The sequence below is a fragment of the Oncorhynchus clarkii genome, chromosome 30, assembly GCF_045791955.1.
Source record: "Oncorhynchus clarkii lewisi isolate Uvic-CL-2024 chromosome 30, UVic_Ocla_1.0, whole genome shotgun sequence".
Lineage (NCBI taxonomy): Eukaryota > Metazoa > Chordata > Actinopteri > Salmoniformes > Salmonidae > Oncorhynchus > Oncorhynchus clarkii.
In genome coordinates this window covers 28481400-28506035 of record NC_092176.1, presented here as the reverse complement: position 1 = coordinate 28506035, position 24636 = coordinate 28481400, and the positions used below count along the sequence as shown (strand labels likewise).

General features: G+C 44.2%; 1 protein-coding gene across 1 annotated transcript in view; it reads left to right on the top strand.

The window, feature by feature from the left end:
• Positions 1-24636, top strand: part of LOC139390037 (zinc finger matrin-type protein 4-like) — a 161483-nt gene that overhangs the window by 70732 nt on the left and 66115 nt on the right. The gene's annotated exons all lie outside the window — the stretch shown is intronic.

Below are 24636 nucleotides of genomic sequence, written 5' to 3'. Positions count from 1 at the left end.
ACACTTTTACAATAGTAAGAATTGGATAACAGAGTGGAAGTTTTTGAAAAATGCATAGCCCCATAGATAGGTTCTCAAATCATCTCTGCCTTCGATGCACTCACTGACAGTCAGAGGAGTGTTAAACCTTTCTGTCTTAATGGACATTCCTGTTATTGATTCCTACCCCTGTGTCTCGACCTTCTTGCCTCTTGTCAGAGTGATGAATAGATATGTAGTAACACATTTCTGCTTGGCTGAACCTACCGACGTGGAAGTGACAATGAACTGAAAGCCACAGGTTGTCAGAGCAGAGCAGCTTTCTGTTAAGTGAAAAGAGCACATTTAGACTATATCCCAAATGGCACCCTACCCAGTGTGTAGGGTGCCATTGTTTCCACGTCATTTCAATGAAATGATGTTGAACCAACGTGGAATAGACATTGAATTGATGTCATAGTGGGCTTTGGTCAGAAGTAGTGCACTACTAAGTGAATAGGGTGCAACATGTCTCCCGTGTAAATGGTATTTTGACACCTGCAATTATGTTCTGCCATCAAACACCAGTTGATACAATTTAGTCATTTATCCAGAGCGACTTACAGTAGTGAGTGCATACATTTCATACTTTTTTTTCTTCTTCTCCATACTGGTCCCCCGTGGGAATCAAACTCACAACCCTGGCTTTGCAAGCACCATGCTCTACCAACTGAGCCACACGAGATATGTGTGGGTTGTGATGCTTGTGCTTAAAGTCTTCCTTCTTGTCTGAGAGGAACTACAGGAGAAATGGGTGGTGGTGAGCAAATTGGGTTTGTGCTTGCTAGCATCTGTGCGCCTATCTATGCTGACTCAAAGCTTTCACTGAGCCAAGACAAAGAAACAAACAGACAAGCTATTTGCAGGTGTGCTTTCTGTTCTGCATAAAGATAAAACCTGCAGCATTTGTGTCTCATCAGCTTTCTGCACAATCAGTGGCTACAGTATCATACTTCCGTGAAATTAGGGTTTATGTAATATTATCATATCAATGTGCATACGCTGGGCTTTTGACGTTGATATCCATTGGTGTTGTGGGGAGATGGTGGCGGTGAGATCAGGGCCATTGCAGTAGTGTTGGATTGGGAGAGCCTCAGTCTCAGGTCTCAACAGTGATTAGTCTGTCTGCCAGCTATCAGTCAAGGAGATCTTCTCCTCTGGACCTGATAAGGACTCGTGTAGGGAAAGAGCTCTATCCCTCTCTCTCCTCCTCTCTTTTATCTTTCACTCTCTTTCTCTTTCTCCTCTCCTTTCTCCTCCTCTCTGTCCCACCCTCTCTTTCTCTCTTCCTCTGCATTCCTTCCATCTCTTCTGTCTGTCTGTGTCTCTCTCTCTCAATCCAATTTCAATTTAAGGGCTTTATTGGCATAGGACACATGTTTACATTGCCAAACAAGTGAAATAATGAACAGTAAACATCACACTCAAAAGTTCCAAAAGAATGAATTACAAATCGTATACAAATAGTACAAATCGTATACAGTGTTGTAACGATGTGCAAATAATACAAATCGTATACAGTGTTGTAACGATGTGCAAATAGTACAAATCGTATACAGTGTTGTAACGATGTGCAAATAATACAAATCGTATACAGTGTTGTAACGATGTGCAAATAGTACAAAAGGGAAAATAAATATCAGTTCTATTTACAATGTGGTTTGTTCTTGACTGGTTGCCATTTTCTTGTGGCAACAGGTCACAAATATGGGAGTTTATAAAAATGTGATTTGTTTTCTAACTCTTTGTGTGTCTATGTAATCTGAGGGAAACATGTCGTCATACATTTGGCAGTGCAACTCAGTTTCCACCTCATTTTGTGGGCAGTGTGCACATAGCCTGTCTTCTCTTGGGAGACAGGTCTTCCTTTCTCAATAGCAAGGCTATGCTCACAGAGTCTGTACATAGTCAAAGCTTTCTTTACTTTTGTTTGTGAACAGAGCCCCAGGACCAGCTTACTTAGAGGAGTCTTCTCCAGGTTCATCTCTCTAATTTGGGAAACTGTGGTAGAGGGTCTATTTTTTATTTAACTTTTATTTAACTAGGCAAGTCGGTTAAGAACAGATTCTTATTTACAATGATGGAGAGGAACAGTGGGTTAACTGCCTTGTTCAGGGGCAGAACGACAGACCTTGTCGGTTTGGGGATTTGATCTAGCAACCTTTTGGTTACTGGTCCAACGCTTTAACCACTAGGCTACCTGCCGCCCCAGGTGGCTAAAAATATATTAGTTATCCCACTTTGACTTTGAGTCCTATAGATTTAGCTACAGTTCTATACTATAAGATACGATAACGGTATTGTCCATTTAATCTATTTGAGATGCCTTGTTGATCCAGCTTCAATGCTTTAGGTAAAAACATGTCTAATGTTCAGTGGTTTTGAGCAATAACCTTGCTGTTGGATTTCTCACATATCGAGGTCTCTTTGATGACTACGAGTTTACATAAATATCAAAACACCCAAGAGAGAGAGAGAGAGAGATAAAAAATACACCATGCAGACCAGTAAAATGTATTACTGTATTACCCACTGTAGCGTGCATGCAATCCTCGATAGGGGGATTAGTAGTTATTCATTTCCCTACATGAACAAAATAAGCAGCCTCCAAAAATGGCATCCAGGGGAATAGGTTGCTGGAGGTAGCTGAGGCAAATATTTGTTTTCTACGGCTCTATTTTACCTTTTCAGCTGCTTTCAAGATCAAAGCTCCCATGCTGTTGTGCATTGTGGATCGACGGCCTCTGTAATCAGTGTATTTATTATCTGTGTTATCAGTGAACGCTGTGCTCTCATGCTCTGTGTATTGTGGATCGAGGGCCTCTGTAATCAGTGTATTCTCTGTGTTATCAGTGAACGCTGTGCTCTCATGCTCTGTGTTATCAGTGAACGCTGTGCTCTCATGCTCTGTGTCTTTGCTTCTGCATCACTGAGCAACACACCAGACCGGGAAACTGCCTTGGTCCACCTTTCATAGCTAAGGTTGATGTTCTGTGTCGTCCAGTGTAGTTAAGGCTGGGATTTTGGCTGGGTTTGTATTGTCTAAAATGTATGATATATTTTTAACCGTATAATTGCTTGAATCAAAGATTTAATGAAATCAGAACTGTGAAGGAGAGATACAGTACCAGTCAAAGGTTTGGACACACCTACTCATTCTTTATTTGTACTATTTTCTACATTGTAGAATAATACTGAAGATATCACAACTATAAAATAACAAGCCAGCAGCATACCACCCTGCATCCCACTGCTGGCTTGCTTCTGAAGCTAAGCAGGGTTGGTGCTGGTCAGTCCCTGGATGGGAGACCAGATGCTCCTAGAAGTGGTGTTGGAGGGCCAGTAGGATGCACCCTTTCCTCTGGTCTAAAGTCAGAACCCTAAATTCCCAATCTGGCCTTCATGCCACCTAATCTTCCCCCGTTTACAGTTGGCTCATTCATCTCATCTCCCCTGTAACTATTCACCAGGTTGTTAATGAGAATGTGTTCTCAGTTAACTTGCCTGGTAAAACAAGGGTTAAATAAAAATATTCCCAAAAATATGGTATCATGTAGCAACCAAAAAAGTGTTAAACATATTAATATTTTAATATGTTTGAGATTATTCAAAATAGCCACCCTTTGCCTTGATGACAGCTTTGTGGCATTCTCTAAACCAGCTTCACTTGGAATGCTTTTCCAACAGTCTTGAAGGAGTTCCCACATATGCTGAGCACTTGTTGGCTGCTTTTCCTTCACTCTGCGGTCCAACTCATCCCGAACCATCTCAATTGGGTTGAGGTCAGGTGATTGCGGAGGTACTCCATCATTCTCGTTCTTGGTCAAATAGCCCTTACACAGCCTGGAGGTGTGTTAGGTCATTGTCCTGTTGAAAAATAAAATGATAGTCTCACTAAGCTCAAACCAAATGGGATGTCGTATCTCTGCAGAATGTTGTGGTAGCCTTGCTGGTTAAGTGAGCCTTGAATTCTAAATAAATAACAGACAGTTTCACCAGCAAAGCCCCCCCACACATCACACCTCCTCCTCCATGCTCACCTACTCTGTATCTCACAAAGACACAGCGGTTGGAACCAAAAATCACAAATTTGGACTCATCAGACCAACGGACAGATTTCCACCAGTCTAATGTCCATTGCTTGTGTTTCTTGGCTCAAGCCATAAGTCTCTTATTATTATTGGTGTCCTTTAGTAGTGGTTTCTTTGCAGCAATTCGACCACGAAGGCCTGATTTACGCAGTCTCCCTGTGGCGGTCCTCATGAGAGACAGTTTCATCATAGCGCTTGGTTTTTGCAACTGCACTTGAAGAAACTTTCAAAGTTCTTGAAATTCTCCACATTGACTGACCTTCATGACTTAAAGTAATGATGGACTGTCACTTCTCTTTGCTTATTTGAGCTGTTCTTGCCATAATATGGACTTGGTCTTTTACCAAAAAGGGCTGTCTTCTGTATGCCACCCCTACCTTTTCGCAGCACAACTGATTGGCTCAAACACATTAACCACTTAGAAATGTACATTCATCAATCATTTCAAAGCTCATTACATTAAATGACACATCATTTAAAAGCCCATTTCGTAGAGAGTGTTACAAATGGGACTATATTTAGTAACTTACTTTGAAGAGATGGTGATTGGGTCTAAATAGTCGTTTGCTAGTCTAAATTCGCTGTACTTGAAAGTCAAACTCTTCCCACACGCCAACACATTTTTTCTTAGCTTCAGAAGCATCTGCATTCACCAAAAGTTGTGTGGTTATCCTTAGATATATTCTCCCGACTTGCCCAGAGGGATATGCTGACATGTTGTACATTTGGCATTTGACGTACATCTTTAGTATTTTACAGATAGAAAGTCCTGGAGTGACTTAACAAAGTGAAACCAAAGTATTTAGGCTGACTTCATCCAGTGGTCATATTTTTCTTTGCCGCAACGTGCATATTTTTATAAAATATTTTGGTTCTATACAAAAGTTCTTATATTTGTGTCTACATTCAACTGGTAAAAAAAAGTTGATTGTGATATGATTAAGTTGAAAAAAAAGTACCTTATGAGGGTGTGGTACCTGGCCTTAATCTTAACTGGAGTGCTGTCCACAGACACTATGGATGCATCCCAAATGAAACCATATTCCCTACTGCATTACTATTGACAAGAGCCATATGGGCCCGAATAGGATGCCATTTGGGACGCAGGCCATGACAGCCAGTTCACTACATTGCTCTAACAAGCTTACATGCTCAGTCTGCAGCCAATCCACTCACAGACAATACATGGTAGCAAATCAGAGAAGAGAACAGAACAGAAGACCGTCATAGCCATGTCCATCTGCTACTGTGCTGGATCAGCCTAGTGGCATTCGTTACTAATAGGTACATGGCCCCCGAAGGACAGTTAAAATGTCATCCTTAGCTCCGGGCCCTGTAACTCAATGCAGAAGCCATTAAAGAGGATACAATTAGCGACAGGGGGAGACTTTTGGGCTGATTGAATATCTCATCAGAGCTCCACTCCTATTTAATTAGTGGTGTTTAAATCAACCCTTCATGGGCAGTAACAGGATAGATTTCCAGAGGAGGAGAGGAGAGGGATCCAGTTTCAGCAGTGGGAGAGAGTGAAGTTAACCAGACAGACAGAGAACCCAAAAATTACCTGTACAGTATTCTCTCTCTCTCTACCCTCTATTTCTATCTTTCTTACTCCCCCCTTTTCTCACTCTCTCTCTCCCCTCTTTCTATCTTTCTTACTCCCCCTCTTTTCTCACTCTCCCCTCTTTCTATCTTTCTTACTCCCCCTCTTTTCACTCTCTCTCTCCCCTCTTTCTATCTCTCTTCCTTCCCCCCCTCTCTCTCTCTGCTGCATGATAAATAAATAATATAATAATAGGATATAATTATCCTAGAGAGCCAGATAACCCAAATCTGTACAGTAGGCTAGCTCCTCTCTCTCTCCTCTCCAGTGCATCTGCTCAGTTCCTTTCTGCGGTATTACAGTTTTCCGCTACTCAGCTACTCTACACAGAACACATCCCAGTGGTAGAATACATCCCGGCGGCTGAACACATTATAAATTGGCAGAAAAGTTCCTCCATCCTGTGCATTTATCACCTTGTCTAAGGTGGTGGTTCCATAATGTTATCCCTTGATGCTCACACTATCCACTGTCATTTTCCATTGACTGTAACAGCAGGTATGAGATGTAGTAGAAAAGGCAGGAAAATAAGCGTTATCCCTGGACACATTCAACATTTGTAATGTTTTCTGTATTTTTTACTCACAAAAATGTTGAATGTTGATAGCCTGATCTTTCCAGTCCTTTACAAAAGGAGATTAGAGAGCTATAAAACAGATAGGAATAAACTAAAGGTTGCAAGTTCAAACCCCCGAGCTGACAGGGTACAAATCTGTCGTTCTGCCCCTGAACAGGCAGTTAACCCACTGTTCCTAGTCTGTCATTGAAAATACGAATTTGTTCTTAACTGAATTGCCTAGTTAAATAAAGGTAAAATAAAAAACTGGGCTGTGACTGTTCTATGGCTTTAAGGTGGCTGAAATCACAGGAGTGAGGAGGGAGGGATGGAGAGAGAGCGCCCCTGTGTCTGGACCTGGCTGAGCAACTGTTTGGACCTCACCTGACAACTGTTGCAGGCTAATCTGACCACAGTACGTCGGTTTTGTAAACAGAGAATATGAATTGGCTGATTATCTCTACTCTGTCAGAGATACGACGCAGAGACATATCCTTACCAAGTACAGGCTGAGTGACCACCAACTGGCAATAGAAACCGGCAGATTAAAAGACATGGCTACCCAAAGAGGATGTGGTCACTGCATGACAGGGGAGTTAGAGACAGAGATGCACTTTCTCATTTACTGTGAGAAACACTCCTCACCAAGAGATTAATTATTCACAGAAATGACTACATTTATACAAAATTTTAACTTATTCAACCCAGAGGAAAACCTAAAAATACTCATGGGCGAAGGAGCAATGGCTCCTCTTGCAGCCAAATATGTATTTTCCTGTCATAGCCTGAGGGACACTGAATAATAAGCAGTAACTTACTTATTATTGCTATTATTGTTTATGCTATTATTATTGTTGTTTATCATTCCAAATTGTAGTGGTATGGATGATAATGGTAATGATAGCAGTTTAATGATGGTGATGGAAGTTGTAGTAGTAATGATGATGGTAGATGTAGTACTGATGTAATGATGAAGTTGACCGTTATTTAGTTAGTTATAGTTTCAGTTTCCATATACATTTCTACTATTGACTGGTATCATATTATTGTTATTATTTTTGTATTTAAAAAAATAAAAAATAAAAAAGAGAAGGACAGAAAGAGACGGACAGACGGAGAGAGAGAGAGAGGGACAGACGGGGAGAGAGAGAGCGAGAGAGAGGGACAGACGGGGAGAGAGAGAGGGACAGACAGAGAGAGAGAGGGACAGACAGAGAGGGAGAGGGAGAGAGAGAGAGAGAGGGACAGACAGAGAGAGAGAGAGAGGGACAGAGAGAGAGAGGGACAGACGGGGAGAGAGAGAGAGGGACAGACGGGGAGAGAGAGAGAGAGAGGGACAGGCGGGGAGAGAGAGAGAGAGAGGGACAGGCGGGGGAGAGAGAGAGAGAGAGAGAGAGAGAGAGAGAGAGAGACAGAGAGAGAGAGAGAGAGATAGACGGGGAGAGAGAGAGAGAGACGGGGAGAGAGAGAGAGAGAGAGAGAGAGAGAGAGAGGGACAGACGGGGAGAGAGAGAGACAGGGAGAGAGAGAGAGAGGGACAGACAGAGAGAGAGAGAGAGGGACAGATGGAGAGAGAGAGAGATGGACAGATGGAGAGAGAGAGAGAGGGACAGATGGAGAGAGCGAGAGAGAGACAGACGGGGAGCGAGAGAGAGAGAGAGAGAGAGAGAGCGGGACAGACAGGGAGAGAGAGAGAGACAGACGGGGAGAGAGAGAGAGAGACAGATGGGGAGAGAGAGAGAAGGACAGACAGAGAGAGAGAGAGAGAGAGAGAGAGAGAGAGAGAGAGAGAGAGAGAGAGGGACAGATGGAGAGAGAGAGAGGGACAGATGGAGAGAGAGAGAGGGACAGATGGAGAGAGAGAGAGACGGAGAGAGAGAGAGAGAGAGAGAGAGGGACAGACGGGGAGAGAGAGAGAGACAGACGGGGGGAGAGAGAGAGAGAGAGAGACAGATGGGGAGAGAGAGAGAGAGAGAGGGACAGACGGGGAGAGAGAGGGACAGACAGAGAGAGAGAGAGGGACATACAGGGAGAGAGGGAGAGACGGGGAGAGAGAGAGATAGACGGGGAGAGAGAGAGAGACAGACGGGGAGAGAGAGAGAGAGGGACAGACGGGGAGAGAGAGAGGGACAGACGGGGAGAGAGAGAGAGGGACAGACGGGGAGAGAGAGAGAGGGACAGACGGGGAGAGAGAGAGAGGGACAGACAGAGAGAGAGAGAGAGAGGGACAGACGGAGAGAGAGAGAGAGGGACAGACGGAGAGAGAGAGAGAGAGAGGGACAGACGGGGGGAGAGAGAGAGAGAGAGAGAGAGAGAGGGACAGACGGGGAGAGAGAGGGAGAGAGGGACAGACGGAGAGAGAGACAGAGAGAGAGAGAGAGAGACAGAGAGAGAGAGAGAGAGAGGGACAGACAGGGAGAGAGAGAGAGACAGAGAAGGACAGAGAAGGACAGAAAGAGACGGACAGAGAGAGAGAGAGAGAGAGAGAGAGAGAGAGGGACAGACGGGGGGAGAGAGAGAGAGGGACAGACAGAGAGAGAGAGAGAGAGAGAGAGGGACAGACGGAGAGAGAGAGAGAGGGACAGAAAGGGAGAGAGAGAGAGAGAGAGAGAGGGACAGACGGGGGGAGAGAGAGAGAGAGAGGGACAGACGGAGAGAGAGAGAGAGAGAGACAGAGAGAGAGACAGAGAGAGAGAGAGAGAGAGACGGACAGACAGAGACGGACAGACAGAGAGAGAGAGAGACGGACAGACAGAGAGAGAGAGAGAGGGACAGACAGAGAGAGAGAGAGAGAGAGAGAGAGGGACAGACGGAGAGAGAAAGAGACGGACAGACGGAGAGAGAGAGAGAAGGACAGACGGAGAGCGACCGATAGACGGAGAGAGCGACAGACAGACAGACTGACAGACGGGGAGAGAGAGAGACAGACAGACAGACGGGGAGAGAGACAGACAGACAGACGGGAAGAGAGACAGACAGACGGGGAGAGAGACAGACAGACAGAAAAGACAGACAGACAGACGGGGAGACAGACAGACAGAAAATACCGACAGACAGACAGACAGACAGATGGGGAGAGAGAGACAGACAGAGAGAGAGCGAGAGAGACACACGAAATGACAGATGGAGAGGAGACAGACAGGCGGAAGGAGAGAGAGAGATGGATGGAGAGAGAATGAGAGACAGACAGATGGATAGGGAGAGGGACGGACATAGAGTGAGACGGACGGACATAGAGAGAGACGCAGGGATAGAGAGAGAGATACAGACGAGAGAGATACAGGGACAGACGGGGAGAGAGAGAGAGAGGGACAGACAGAGAGAGAGAGGGACAGACAGAGAGAGAGAGAGAGAGAGAGAGAGGGACAGACGGAGAGAGAGAGAGAGGGACAGACGGAGAGAGAGAGAGAGAGAGGGACAGACGGGGAGAGAGAGAGAGAGAGAGGGACAGACGGGGGAGAGAGAGAGAGAGAGAGAGGGACAGACGGGGAGAGAGAGAGAGAGAGAGGGACAGACGGGGAGAGAGAGAGAGAGAGAGAGAGAGACGAGGAGAGAGAGAGAGAAAGAGAGAGAGACAGAGAGAGAGAGAGAGAGAGGGACAGACAGGGAGAGAGAGAGAGACAGAGAAGGACAGAGAAGGACAGAAAGAGACGGACAGACGGAGAGAGAGAGTGAGAGAGAGGGACAGACGGGGAGAGAGAGAGAGAGAGGGACAGACGGGGAGAGAGAGAGAGAGAGGGACAGACGGGGGGAGAGAGAGAGAGAGAGAGAGGGACAGACGGGGAGAGAGAGAGGGACAGACAGAGAGAGAGAGGGACAGACAGAGAGGGAGAGGGAGAGAGAGAGAGAGAGAGGCAGACAGAGAGAGAGGGACAGACGGAGAGAGAGAGAGAGAGAGAGAGAGGGACAGACGGGGAGAGAGAGAGAGAGAGGGACAGGCGGGGAGAGAGAGAGAGAGAGAGGGACAGACAGAGAGAGAGAGAGAGGGACAGACGGAGAGAGAGAGAGAGAGACAGAGAGAGAGAGAGAGAGAGCGGGACAGACAGGGAGAGAGAGAGATAGACGGGGAGAGAGAGAGAGACAGACGGGGAGAGAGAGAGAGGGACAGACAGAGAGAGAGAGAGAGAGAGGGACAGACGGGGAGAGAGAGAGAGGGACAGACAGAGAGAGAGAGAGAGAGAGAGAGGGACAGACGGGGAGAGAGAGAGAGGGACAGACAGAGAGAGAGAGAGAGAGAGAGAGAGAGAGAGAGAGAGGGACAGACGGAGAGAGAGAGAGAGAGAGAGAGGGACAGACGGAGAGAGAGAGAGAGAGAGGGACAGACGGGGAGAGAGAGAAAGAGAGGGACAGACAGAGAGAGAGAGAGAGAGAGAGAGAGAGAGGGACAGACGGAGAGAGAGAGAGAGAGAGACAGAGAGAGAGAGAGAGAGACGGACAGACAGAGAGAGAGAGAGAGAGAGGGACAGACGGGAGAGAGAGAGAGAGAGAGAGAGAGAGAGGGACAGACGGAGAGAGAAAGAGACGGACAGACGGAGAGAGAGAGAGAAGGACAGACGGAGAGCGACCGATAGACGGAGAGAGTGACGGAGAGAGCGACAGACAGACAGACAGACGGAGAGAGAGACAGACAGACAGACGGGAAGAGAGACAGACAGACGGGGAGAGAGACAGACAGACAGAAAAGACAGACAGACAGACAGACGGGGAGACAGACAGACAGAAAAGACCGACAGACAGACAGACAGACAGATGGGGAGAGAGACAGACAGACAGATGGGGAGAGAGAGACAGACAGAGAGAGAGCGAGAGAGACACACGAAGAGACAGATGGAGAGGAGACAGACAGGCGGAAGGAGAGAGAGAGATGGATGGAGAGAGAATGAGAGACAGACAGATGGATAGGGAGAGGGACGGACATAGAGAGAGACGGACGGACATAGAGAGAGATGCAGGGATAGAGAGACAGACGGACGGAGAGAGAGGGAGACAGACGGACGGAGAAAGAGGGAGACAGACGGACGGAGAGGGAGAGAGACAGAGGGAGAGAGACAGAGGGAGAGAGACAGAGGGAGAGAGACAGAGGGAGAGAGACAAAGGGAGAGGCACAGACGGAGAGGGACAGACGGAGAGGGAGAGGGACAGACGGAGAGGGAGAGGGACAGACGGAGAGCGACAGACGGAGAGGGACAGACGGAGAGATGGACAGACGGGGAGATGGACAGACGGGGAGAGATGGACAGACAGACGGACGGACGGAGAGAGATAGACAGACGAGGGAGAGAGACAGACGAGGGAGAGGGACAGACGGACAGAGGGAGAGGGACAGACGGACAGAGGGAGAGGGACAGACGGACAGAGGGAGAGGGACAGACGGACAGAGGGAGAGGGACAGACCTGAGGGAGGGAGAGAGACGGACGGATGGAGGGACAGAGGGAGGGAGAGAGACGGACGGATGGAGAGACAGACGGACAGAGAGAGAGAGACATACGGACGGAGGGAGAGAGACAGACGGACAGAGGGAGAGAGACAGACGGACAGAGGGAGAGAGACAGACGGACAGAGGGAGAGAGACAGACGGACAGAGGGAGAGAGACAGACGGACAGAGGGACAGACGGACAGAGGGACAGACGGACAGAGGGAGAGGGACAGACGGACAGAGGGAGAGGGACAGACGGACAGAGGGAGAGGGACGGACGGACAGAGAGAGAGAGACGGACGGACAGAGGGAGAGAGACGGACGGAGAGAGAGACAGACGGACGGGCATAGGGAGAGGGACAGACGGACGGAGAGAGAGACGGACGGATGGAGAGAGACAGACAGAGAGCGAGAGACAGTTGTCCCTTTTACAATTTTGATTCTTATGATTCTCATATCGTAAATATCCAAAGTAAGCTTTGGCAATATGTACGTTGTTATGTCATGCCAATAAAGCACATTGAATTGATTTGACTTTACAGAGAGACAGACAGAGCGAGAGACAGATGTAGAGCGAGAGACAGAGAGACATACGGAAAGAGAGGGAGAGAGGTCGTCAGAGGCCAGGAGAACCCTGTAGGATTAAGTGAGATTAAACAGCTCCTCCAATACATCTGCACTAAACACACATGGACGCATGCACACACACACACACACACACACACACACCTATTGTACTAGAATTTACTTTACTTTACTCAATGAATAGGGATATTTATATATACAACAGAAAGAATGTTAGCTGTTATCCTGTTTATCTCACTCTTATCAACTTATTAGTTAGTAGTTACTGTATTTGACTGCTATTCTTTCTTTCGGAACATGAAATCGCTATTAGTTAGCATGTGGAACATTCAGGGCCTAAACTCATCAACCTTTGGACTGAAGAGTTTAGCACTGGAGTTCAACAAACATCTTAAAGATGTTGACGTCATCATTCTGCAGGAGACATGGTGTAAGGCTGACATTGTCGCTCACTGTCCCACAGGCTACAGAGAGGAAATTGTGCCATCCCAGAAACACAGCTCTGTCAATAGAGGCAGAGACTCTGGAGGACTGATCATTTGGTACAAATCCGAACTACAAAATCTAATTGATCCCCTCAAAATTGGTAAATATCACATTTGGTTAAAACTGAAAAACTGACAGAAAAATACGTGTTCCTTTGCGCAATATATATCCCCCCCTCAGAATCCCCATATTACTCAGAGGAAATCTTCCCCACCCTTGAGGAAGAGACGTGCCATTTCCAGGCCCAGGGAAATGTGCTCATCTGTGGGGACACAAATGCGCCCACAGGAACACTACCTGATCTAACGAGCACACGAGGGGACAGCTTTATTACAGGCCATAGTGTCTCTAACTGTCTTCATCTTCCCCATAGAAACAGCAGTGACAGACCACACGAGGGGACAGCTTTATTACAGGCCATAGTGTCTCTAACTGTCTTCATCTTCCCCATAGAAACAACAGTGACAGCACCGTCAACAAAAACGGAAGGGATCTGTTGCAGCTCTGTAGAAGCCTGTACTTTGTCAATGGTTGGTTACGGGGGGACTCTTTGGGGAGATTCACCTACTGCTCACCTCTTGGCCACGGTACAGTACAGTTATATGATCACAGACATTGATCCTTTCTCTCTCAGCTCATTCACTGTCAAGCCACTAACACCTCTGTCTGATCACAGCCAAAATACGTTGTTCCTCCAAAAGAACAGACATGGAAACAATCACACATTCACAGCCCAGTAAGCTGTACAACATCAGAAATTCATACAGATGGGCCCAAAACAGCACAGAAGAATACCAGAAAGCAACCTGTAACCAAAATTTCCAAACACTCTTAGATAACTTTCTGGATACCACATTCACTCACAGTGAAGAAGGCATCAATCTGGCAGTAAAAAACATCAACTATATATTCAGGCAAATGGCAAAAGAAGCACAATTGATATTGATAAAAAACAAAACAAAAAAGATCACAGATGACAACTGATTTGATGCAGATTGTAAAATTATAAGGAAAAAACTTAGAACACTATCCAACCAAAAGCACAGAGACCCAAATAATGGTGAACTACGCCTTCATTTCTGTGAGACTTTAAAACTCTATAAACGTACAATCAGAACCAAAAAAGCACAGTACAACAGCAAGCAGCTGACACTAATTGAGGAGTCCATAAACACAAACAACTGCTGCCAAAATATGAAAAAATAATAATAATCTAAACAAGAGGAATTAGCGATACAAAATGGTGACATATGGACAACCCATTTTAAAACACTCTACAACACCATTCAAATGGACACAAATGCAGAACAATGCCAAATTCATGAGAAATTGGATGGATTAGAAAAAACTATAAAGGACAATCAAAATTCATTGGAGTCCCCAATTACTGACCAGGAGCTCTATAACAAACTTCAGGCTCTGAAATTTAAAAAAGCATGCGGACCTGATGGCATCCTAAATGAGATGCTCAAACTCACTAGTGCAAAATTTCAATTGGCTATATTAAAACTGTTTAATTTGATCCTGAGTGTAGGTTATTTCCCTGACATCTGGAATCAAGGACTCATAACCCCAATATTTAAAAACTGAGATAAATTTGACCCTAACAATTACAGAGGCATTTGTATGAACAGTAACCTGGGGAAGGTTTTCTGTAGTATTATAAATGTAAGAGTTCTAAACTTCCTTAATAAACACAATGTCTTGAGTTAAAGCCAAATTGGATTTAAACCAAAACATCGCACAACTGATCATATTTACACCCTACACACCCTGATAGATAAACATGTCCACCAAAATAATACCAAAATATACGCTTGCTTTATCAACTTCCAAAAAGCATTTGATTTTATTTGGCATACAGGACTGTTCTACAAAGTTATTGAAAGTGGTGTAGGGGGTTCTGTTCTTTTCTTGCCAATTTTAATGCTGCACGTATTGCCAGTATACATTGATTTAATTATGTCATATGTTTTATATGACATATTTAAATCAATGTATACTGGCAATACGTGCAGCATTAAAATTGGCAAGAAAATAACAGAATTCTTTAACCAGGGGCGGGGCCTTCGTCAGGGTTGCAATCTGAGCCCTGCACTCTTCAATATTTACATCAACGAATTGGCCACTATTCTAGAAAAATCCTCAGTCCCTGGTGTTAGTCTCCACAATTCAGAAGTTAAATGCCTACTCTTCACAGATGACCTATGCCTGCTGTCACCCACAGCACATGGCCTACAGCAGAGCCTGGACCTGCTAGAGCAGTACCGCCAGACCTGGGCCCAAGGAGTAAACCCCAAAAAGACTAAAATAATGATTTTCCAGAGAAGATCCAGATCTCAGGGAATTAGACCAAAGTTCTCAATTGGTACAAAATGTATAGAGTACTGCACACACTACAATTACTTAGGTTTAAAAATAAGCTCAACTGGACACCTTAATGAGGCAGTGAATGAACTGAGAGAGAACGCAGGGCATTCTACGCCATTAAAAAGCTAATTCAATTTGAAATACCTATTAAAATTTGGCTACAACTAATTGAATATGTCTTCGAACCAATTGCACTTTATGGCAGGGAGGTGTGGGATCCACTTGCAAAACAAGATTTCCTCAAATAGGACAAACACCCCATTGAAACCCTGCATGCAGAGTTCTGTAAGATTATCCTACATGTCCAGAGGATAACTACAAACAATGCAGGCAGGGCAGAATTAGGCCAATATCCACTAATAATAAAAACAAAAAAGAGAGCAATTAAGTTTTGGAAACATCTCAAATACAGTGACCCCCTCTCATATCACTACCAAGCCCTGCAATGCCAAGAGTTGAGCAAAGAAAAGAGTCCCCTCATCCAGCTGGTCCTGGGGCTGAGTTCACAAACCTATTCTGCTAACACACTGAAGCCTCAGGACCAGAACATCCAATCAATCAGGATAAACCAAATTACAACACAGTCAAAACAAAACTATATTGCTTATTGGGAAACACAAACACAAAGCAAAATGCAGTGCTATCTGGTCCTAAATCGATAATACACTGTGGCTAAATATTTGACCATGGTTACTGATCAAAACCTTAGAAAAACCTTCACAAAGTACAGGCTCAGTGAGCACAGCCTTGCCAATGAGAAGGGTAGACACAGGAAAACCTGGCTCCCTGTAGAGGAAAGGCTGTGCAACCACTGCACAACAGCAGAACCTGAGAAGGAGCTGCATTTCCTGACAAAATGTCAAAAATATAAAACAATTTCCCCAAATTTGAAACCCCTATTCAAGGTTTCAAAGACCTCTCTGATGAGAGTAGGCTACCCGTCCTGTTGGGGGAGGACGCAGAGAGCTGTGGGTTGGCAGCGCACTACATTGCTGCCTGCCATAAGTTGAGGGACAGTGTCTGACAGACCAATCAACCTGCACATGTACTCCATTGTATGCTTATTGTTATTGTTGAATGTATGGTTATTTTGACACTTGGTTATTGTTGTTACTGTTGTCCCGTTGACAATTTTGATTCTCATTTTTATATTGTAAATATCCAAAATAAGCTTTGGCAATATGTACATTGTTACGTCATGCCAATAAAGCAAATTGAATTGAATTGAGAGACCGGGACAGAGAGTCAAGGACAGAGAGAGACATGGACAGAGAGAAAGACAGAGTGAGACAGGTGAGGGGGATCAGGCACGTGCCCAGGGCTGACGTCTACACAGGTGGGCATCTCCAGGGGCACAGCTTCATGTTGACGCAGTTAGACACATCTCAGACTACTTTGCTATAAACCAACTTGACTGCAATTCATAAATATATTAGCTAAATTCATTAAAAGAATGAGGAAGGGAAGTTATAATGTATTATTTGACAAATGTTTGTCTCAGTTTGTAAAATATAAAGTTTATAATTTATTACCATCATCAAAGACTTATTTGTGTGTTTTTTTAGCACCTCTGGGAGCATCCGTCTGTTTTTCATGAACTTACATGGATATCATTGAATTCATTCTTCTGTTGTCCTATTTGTACTTAATTATCTCTAGAGGCTGTTAAGAGAAGAAAGGACATACATTGCTTTCAGGGTTAGTTGTACCCAGTTTCTGCCTCTGTTAGTCACTTGTTTTGGCTAAAAAGGCTTTGGTTTGATGTGTAGGTCTCACCCCCAAAATTATGCTAAACATCAATGCAGTGCCAATGGCTTTATGTGTTGTTTGTCAGTTGAAGACTGTCTGTTTCCATATGATTGGACCTGTGAGTTCTTCCTTCCTTACATGGGATTACGGGCAGGCGAGGAGCGGAGGCCCACCAAACACAGGCTGCTGATTGTAAATGGCACAGGTTAAGTGAACTGCCTTGACTTGAACAAGAAGTGTGTGTGTGTGTGTGTGTGTGTGTGTGTGTGTGTGTGTGTGTGTGTGTGTGTGTGTGTGTGTGTGTGTGTGTGTGTGTGTGTGTGTGTGTGTGTGTGTGTGTGTGTGTGTGTGAGAGAGAGAGAATGGTTGAAATGACTGAGAGTGACATTTCAGGTGTCTTTGCTTAGTGCTCTTGTCTATGCTATTTTCATGTCACACTTAGACGTCCCAGTTTCCTACAGCCTGCTGTTTTGATGTGACACTTAGTCTTCTTATACGTTTGCTAGAAGTCAACAGAACCTCATGTACCAACGGTTTTCTCTGAGAGGCTGCGTCAAACATCAGTTTGATCTTCATTCTCATGCTCCGCACATTTACATGTGCAATTATAGTTAAGTGCCTTGCTCAAGGGCACATTGACATATGTTTCACCTAGTTGGCTCAAGGATTCAAACCAGCGACCTTTCAGTTACCGGCCCAATGCACTTAGCCACTAGGCTACCTGCCTGGTGGTCCAGTTTGTCTGTGCTTAAGCCAACTTCTTTCTCTCTGTGTTCATTCATTTAGCTGCCAAGCATGTATGGCATGACAACGATAAGAAGAGTTGGCTAAAGCATATAGCCTACATTACGAGACCAGGTTGGCTAAGGACAGAGAGGGAGACTGAGAGATGGACTTCTCTAGAAGGCTGTGGACACTGACTTCTCAGATCTGTAACCCAGTAAGGGTTGGATTTGATGTCTGTAGGTGGGTGTTGGCCGGGTTGCTTTCACTTCTCACGCACAAGCGGTCACTGTGGCTGAAAGGAACACTGTGGGAGCCGTGGAAACTGCTGGCTGGGGTGTCAGCACTGAGACTGACCACAGTTAGAATTATACATGAGAACAGAGAGAGCATTAGGTAAAGTGCACTGAAGCAGTGGATGGATGGATGGATGATACCCTTGAAGGTTCGTTGGAAAGGAAAGTAGAGCAAATTAGAACATTCACAGATCAGATCAAATACAATGACTTGTGGGTACTATTTCTCCAGGTTTCTCCATTTTAAATGAAATAGGAAAGGTAATCTCTTTGATCTCAAGTGTTCTGCGAGAGAGAGAAATAGAAATGAAAGGAAAATGTCATGCTTCTCCTTGGCCAGGAAGACGTCAGCTTATAGTTACTCCGTTTAAAAGGTGAAACAAAAAGAAAATACATGTGATTTTTTCTTTTCCGATATGCTTTCAGTTTTCCTCTTCTGAATGTGCATTGAGCTGCTTCTTGGAGTGTTGCATTTGAATGGCAGGGCCATGATGGTGTAGCAGCAGCTCTTACTCCAGGTTGGGATTCACAAATACACCACCTCACAGTACCAATGGAGTTGGAGAGAATAATAGGTTCTACCTCAGAGGTACATTTTAGGATAATGAACCATTTCAATCGTGTGAGAGAAAGACGATGCGTTCTGTCCTTACCTATTATGATTCTGAAACAAAGACTGCATTCTGCCGCTTTCACATGGAAACAGCATTTCCCATTTCTGTAACATGGCAATTTGAATAATCCATGGGGGATTTATTTGATCATGTTCATACTGTTCTGTGCACTCTTTATTTTTGCGAACAGAAACATCAGACGTTGAGTAAATATTAGGGTGCACTGTTTGAGGAACTGTATATACTATGCCAGTGTGTTTCTTAACATATCCCACGAAGAGAAACTACAGCAATGTTGATGGATCAAGGATCCATCAAAATGATCTGTGTTCTACACCTTCCTTGACGTTATATTTTCACTCAGCTTGGCTTGCAACATTCTAGTAACTTTCCAATTCAGAAATCCAGGTTGGAAGATTCCTGGAATCGGCAGGGAATAAACAGCAAATCTGGGAATGCTCCAACCGGGATTTCTGTAAAACCTCTCAGCTCAACAGTCATCAATGTAATTATTCAGCTCACAGTGCAGTATGTTTGGTAATCACCAGCCAAGGCTTTCTCCATATACAGTGCCTTGCGAAAGTATTCGGCCCCCTTGAACTTTGCAACCTTTTGCCACATTTCAGGCTTCAAACATAAAGATATAAAACTGTATTTTTTTGTGAAGAATCAACAACAAGTGGGACACAATCATGAAGTGGAACGACATTTATTGGATATTTCAAACTTTTTTAACAAATCAAAAACTGAAAAATTGGGCGTGCAAAATTATTCAGCCCCCTTAAATTAATACTTTGTAGCGCCACCTTTTGCTGCGATGACAGCTGTAAGTCGCTTGGGGTATGTCTCTATCAGTTTTGCACATCGAGAGACTGAATTTTTTTCTCATTCCTCCTTGCAAAACAGCTCGAGCTCAGTGAGGTTGGATGGAGAGCATTTGTGAACAGCAGTTTTCAGTTCTTTCCACAGATTCTCGATTGGATTCAGGTCTGGACTTTGACTTGGCCATTCTAACACCTGGATATGTTTATTTTTGAACCATTCCATTGTAGATTTTGCTTTATGTTTTGGATCATTTTCTTGTTGGAAGACAAATCTCCGTCCTAGTCTCAGGTCTTTTGCAGACTCCATCAGGTTTTCTTCCAGAATGGTCCTGTATTTGGCTCCATCCATCTTCCCATCAATTTTAACCATCTTCCCTGTCCCTGCTGAAGAAAAGCAGGCCCAAACCATGATGCTGCCACCACCATGTTTAACAGTGGGGATGGTGTGTTGCTTTTACGCCAAACATAACGTTTTGCATTGTTGCCAAAAAGTTCAATTTTGGTTTCATCTGACCAGAGCACCTTCTTCCACATGTTTGGTGTGTCTCCCAGGTGGCTTGTGGCAAACTTTAACCGACACTTTTTATGGATATATTTAAGAAATGGCTTTCTTCTTGCCACTCTTCCATAAAGGCCAGATTTGTGCAATATACGACTGATTGTTGTCCTATGGACAGAGTCTCCCACCTCAGCTGTAGATCTCTGCAGTTCATCCAGAGTGATCATGGGCCTCTTGGCTGCATCTCTGATCAGTCTTCTCCTTGTATGAGCTGAAAGTTTAGAGGGACGGCCAGGTCTTGGTAGATTTGCAGTGGTCTGATACTCCTTCCATTTAAATATTATCGCTTGCACAGTGCTTCTTGGGATGTTTAAAGCTTGGGAAATCTTTTTGTATCCAAATCCGGCTTTAAACTTCTTCACAACAGTATCTCGGACCTGCCTGGTGTGTTCCTTGTTCTTCATGATGCTCTCTGCGCTTTTAACGGACCTCTGAGACTATCACAGTGCTGGTGCATTTATACGGAGACTTAAATACAATCCACCTGTGTGTAATCATCATCATTAGTCATTTAGGTCAACATTGGATCATTCAGAGATCCTCACTGAACTTCTGGAGAGAGTTTGCTGCACTGAAAGTAAAGGGGCTGAATAATTTTGCACGCCCAATTTTTCAGTTTTTGATTTGTTAAAGTTTGAAATATCCAATAAATGTCGTTCCACTTCATGATTGTGTCCCACTTGTTGTTGATTCTTCACAAAAAAATACAGTTTTATATCTTTATGTTTGAAGCCTGAAATGTGGCAAAAGGTCGCAAAGTTCAAGGGGGCCGAATACTTTTGCAAGGCACTGTAATAATGTTTTTATGATGACAAGAGGTAAGGTGTGTTTATTTGGGCTAATCTTATTTCCACAGTTATTAATTACACATGAATTATAAGTAGTCCATTTGGGAACTGCTGCCGCTGCTCTATCTTAGTCAGTGTAATTTCCAATGAGTGTGTTAGAAGTAACTTTCTAAAACAGTCATAAGCCATTTTCATTAAGACTCATACAGTATTTTATGTCTAATTAATTCAACTTTGCAGTCAGTCAGTACTCTGTACACTACAGCAGCTTTCATGCTCAGATGTCACAGAGCAATGCTGCCAATCACAATCTCCTTAAAGTCATTCTGTCTGCTGGGCCAGCCATGGTGTGAAGACAAGACGACGCTAGCTGTGTTTATAATTGCTTTACACTCAGAATAGCTTGGATGGAGATAGAAATTAAACCTGCCATTCATTCTTTAATCCCTTCGTTAAACAATGAGCAGTAGACGAACGGTGTGAGCAAGGCTGCTACTGGGTACCCGTTTCAAATTAAAGTGCATAAGATGATAAATGTCAACGTTAGAATTCATTGTCATAGTTCTTCTTTGTAACCAAGCATGGAAATTAGAATATAATTTAAATAGAATAGGGCAACTGTCTGAATTCTATGACCATAATTTACTTTGTTCTCATAATTTCACTGCAATTCATCTCATCGAGGTCTTTAAGCATATTCAGGTGAACCAAAGTACAGTTCATGTCCTTTGTTTTCATTACTAGTTGGTACTGGCTGTTGTATTATAACACCCACACACACACACAGGTGTATAATGTGAAGGTCAAAGTTTTGTTTGTTTTTTTGTGTGTGACAGAGAGCAGCAGTGATTAAATGTCTGGACCACTCAGTGCTCCCCTCCCTTCCTGCCTCCCTGCATGGTCTCAGCTGACAGCAATAGACTGCATTGTCCCAGTCTATATTAGGACCAATTTTTTGTTGGTTACCCTTGCACTTGGCTATCCTACTTCCCCTATGTGCCTGGAGGGAGATCAGCCAGAGTAGTGAGTGGTGGGGGTCCCAAATGGCACCCTATTTCCTACATTATGCACTACCTTTGACCAAGCCCTTATAGGCCCTGGTCAAAAGTAGTGTGCTATATAGGGGACAGGGTGCCATTTGGGACGTAGCCAGAATAGCGTTCCCTGCCCTACAGCAATAGACCCGGGATCATATCAGCTATGCAGGCAGGGCCGGAACAGACGTACAGAGTCTCCATGTGCACGAACGCACACGTGAGTACACACACACAACTGCTGGAAATCGATGGCAACCTAGAGTCTGGTTCAGTGGACAGTAGAACATGCTGTGGTGTCTTTGATGCAGCTGGAGAAAAGAAACATCAGTAGCATATCACACATCTCTTCTTTTAAAGCACAAAAACAAACTACCAAGGATATGTATCAGTAATGGCACCGGAGGGGATGGCTACCATTTTACGGGCTCCTGACCAACTGTGCCTAATTTGTTTTTATGCATTGTTTGTAACTTATTTTGTACATAATGTTGCTGCTACTGTCTCTTATGACCGAAAAGAGCTGCTGGACATCAGAACAGCGATTACTCACCTAGAACTGGACAAAGATTTGTTCTTTAATGAGTCCGATGCAAAGGATATACTGCTTTGTCAAGACAAGGCCCAAATCCCCATCAGCGTGAACAAAAGAAAAGACTGAGGAATAGGTGGAGGAGGGCCTTGTAAGAATTTGCTGACGGGTAGGTAAACCATAACTTCCATCCGTATTATTGGCCAAAGTGCAATCATTGGAAAACAAACTGGATGATCTACGATTAAGACTATCCTACCAACAGGACAATAAAAACGGAAATATCTTTGTTTCATCGAGATGTGGCTGAACGACAACACGGATAATATAGAGCTGGCTGGCTTCTCTGAGCATCGGCAGGACAGAGCAGCTACGTCTGGTAAGACGAGGGGCGGGGGTATGTGTCTATTTGTCAATAACTGTTGATGCACGATGTCTAATATCAAAGAAGTCTCGAGGTATTGCTCGCCTGAGGTAGAATACCTCATGATAAGCTGTAGACCACACAACCTACCAAGAGAGTTCTCATCTATATTATTCGTAGCCGTCTATTTACCACCACCTTTACTCAGAGATGCATATAAAGTTCTTCCTCGCCCTCCATTTGGCAAATCTGACCATAATTCTATCCTCCTGATTCCTGCTTAAAAGCAAAAATGAAAGCAGGAAGTACCAATGACTCAAACAGAAGTGGTCAGATGATGCGGATGCTACGCTACAGGACTGTTTTGCTAGCACAGTCTGGAATATGTTCCGGGAGTCATCCAATGGCATTGAGGAGTATATCACCGGCTTCATCAATAAGTGCATCGATGACGTTGTCCCCACAGCAATCAGACGTACACTTCCCAACCAAAAGCCATGGATTACAGGCAACATCCGCACCAAGCTAAAGGCTAGAGCTGCCGCTTTCAAGGCGCGGGACACTAATCCGGACGTTTATAAGAAATCCCGCTATACCCGCAGACGACCCATCAAACAGACAAAGCGTCAATACAGGCCTAAGATTGAATCCTACTACACTGGCTCTGACGCTTGTTGGATGTAGTAGGGCTTGAAGAATATAACGGACTACAAAGGAAACCTAGCCGCAAGCTGGCATCCCCAGATCCTCAAAAGGTTCTACAGCTGCACCATCGAGGGCATCCTGACCGCTACAGAGAGTAGTGCCTACGGCCCAGAACATCACTGGAGCCAAGCTTCCTGACATCCAGGACCTATATACTAGGCGCTGTCAGAGGAAAGACGAAAAAATTGTTATAGACTCCATTGCAACCCTCTCTGCTACCCCCAAGCCATAAGACTGCTGAACAATTAATCGAATGTCCACCCGGACTAATTACATTGCCTCCTCCTCCCCTCCTTTTTTTTTACACTACTGCTACTCGCTGTTTATTATCTATGCATAGTCACTTTACAAATTACCTCGACTTACCTGTACCCCCTCACATTGACTCAGTACCGGTACCCCCTTTATATAGCCTCGTTATTGTTATGTAATTTTCTTGTTACTTTCACGATAAGGTCTACAACTGTTGTGTATTCGGCACGTGAAAAATATTTTGGGATTTGATATGCTGCTGCTTCGCTTAAACTAAGATGAAAATGAGCAACTACGGCTTTGACAGCAAAGATAATTTACCGCTTGCAAATCAAAAGCTGATTTTATTATGCCTTACATGAAATGGAATCAGGCAGGCTTTCTGCTGAAATGGAATGTGTGTCTCGCTCTTTCTCTCTGTCTCTCTCTCTCTCTGTATCATTCTTTGTTCGTTTCTCTCTCGCTCTCTCTCTCTCAGCATCACATTCTCAAAGTGCAATGCAGCAGTATATTCTGCCAATGTTCAATAGTGTGTCAAGATTACAGAAAAGCCTACACTAACTATACATATGACTGTTGAAATATGTTAGAGAATGTATTGGTTGTGCTACAGTTGAGTCATGTTGAGTCAAATGCTTTTTTTTAAAAGTGTAAACATTTCTGAAGTTTACACATTCTCAGCGCCTATTGGTTTCGTATGAAGGATTTAGTGTGCTGCTACATCAATAGCTTATATGTAAATGCAAATGCTAAGCCTAACCCTTCCTATAACTATTGGTTTCATATGTAAATAAAGATGGTAGTGTAAACACCATGCAACCTGGCTGGCAGCACAGAAACAGCGTGCAGTTACCTCAGCGTTAATTAGATTCTCTGAAATTATCCACTCTCATTCATCTTGTATTACTTAACCATGAAATTATGACTGGCTCAGATTTATTTTTGTGGAATCTCATTTCCTTATATATTTTGTTATTTTCCATTTATGTTCATTATTTATGGTATGTTTTATGACATGATATGAGATGGCAGCCTGCTCTACGTTAACTGTTGGGGTGAGGTAGGTAAG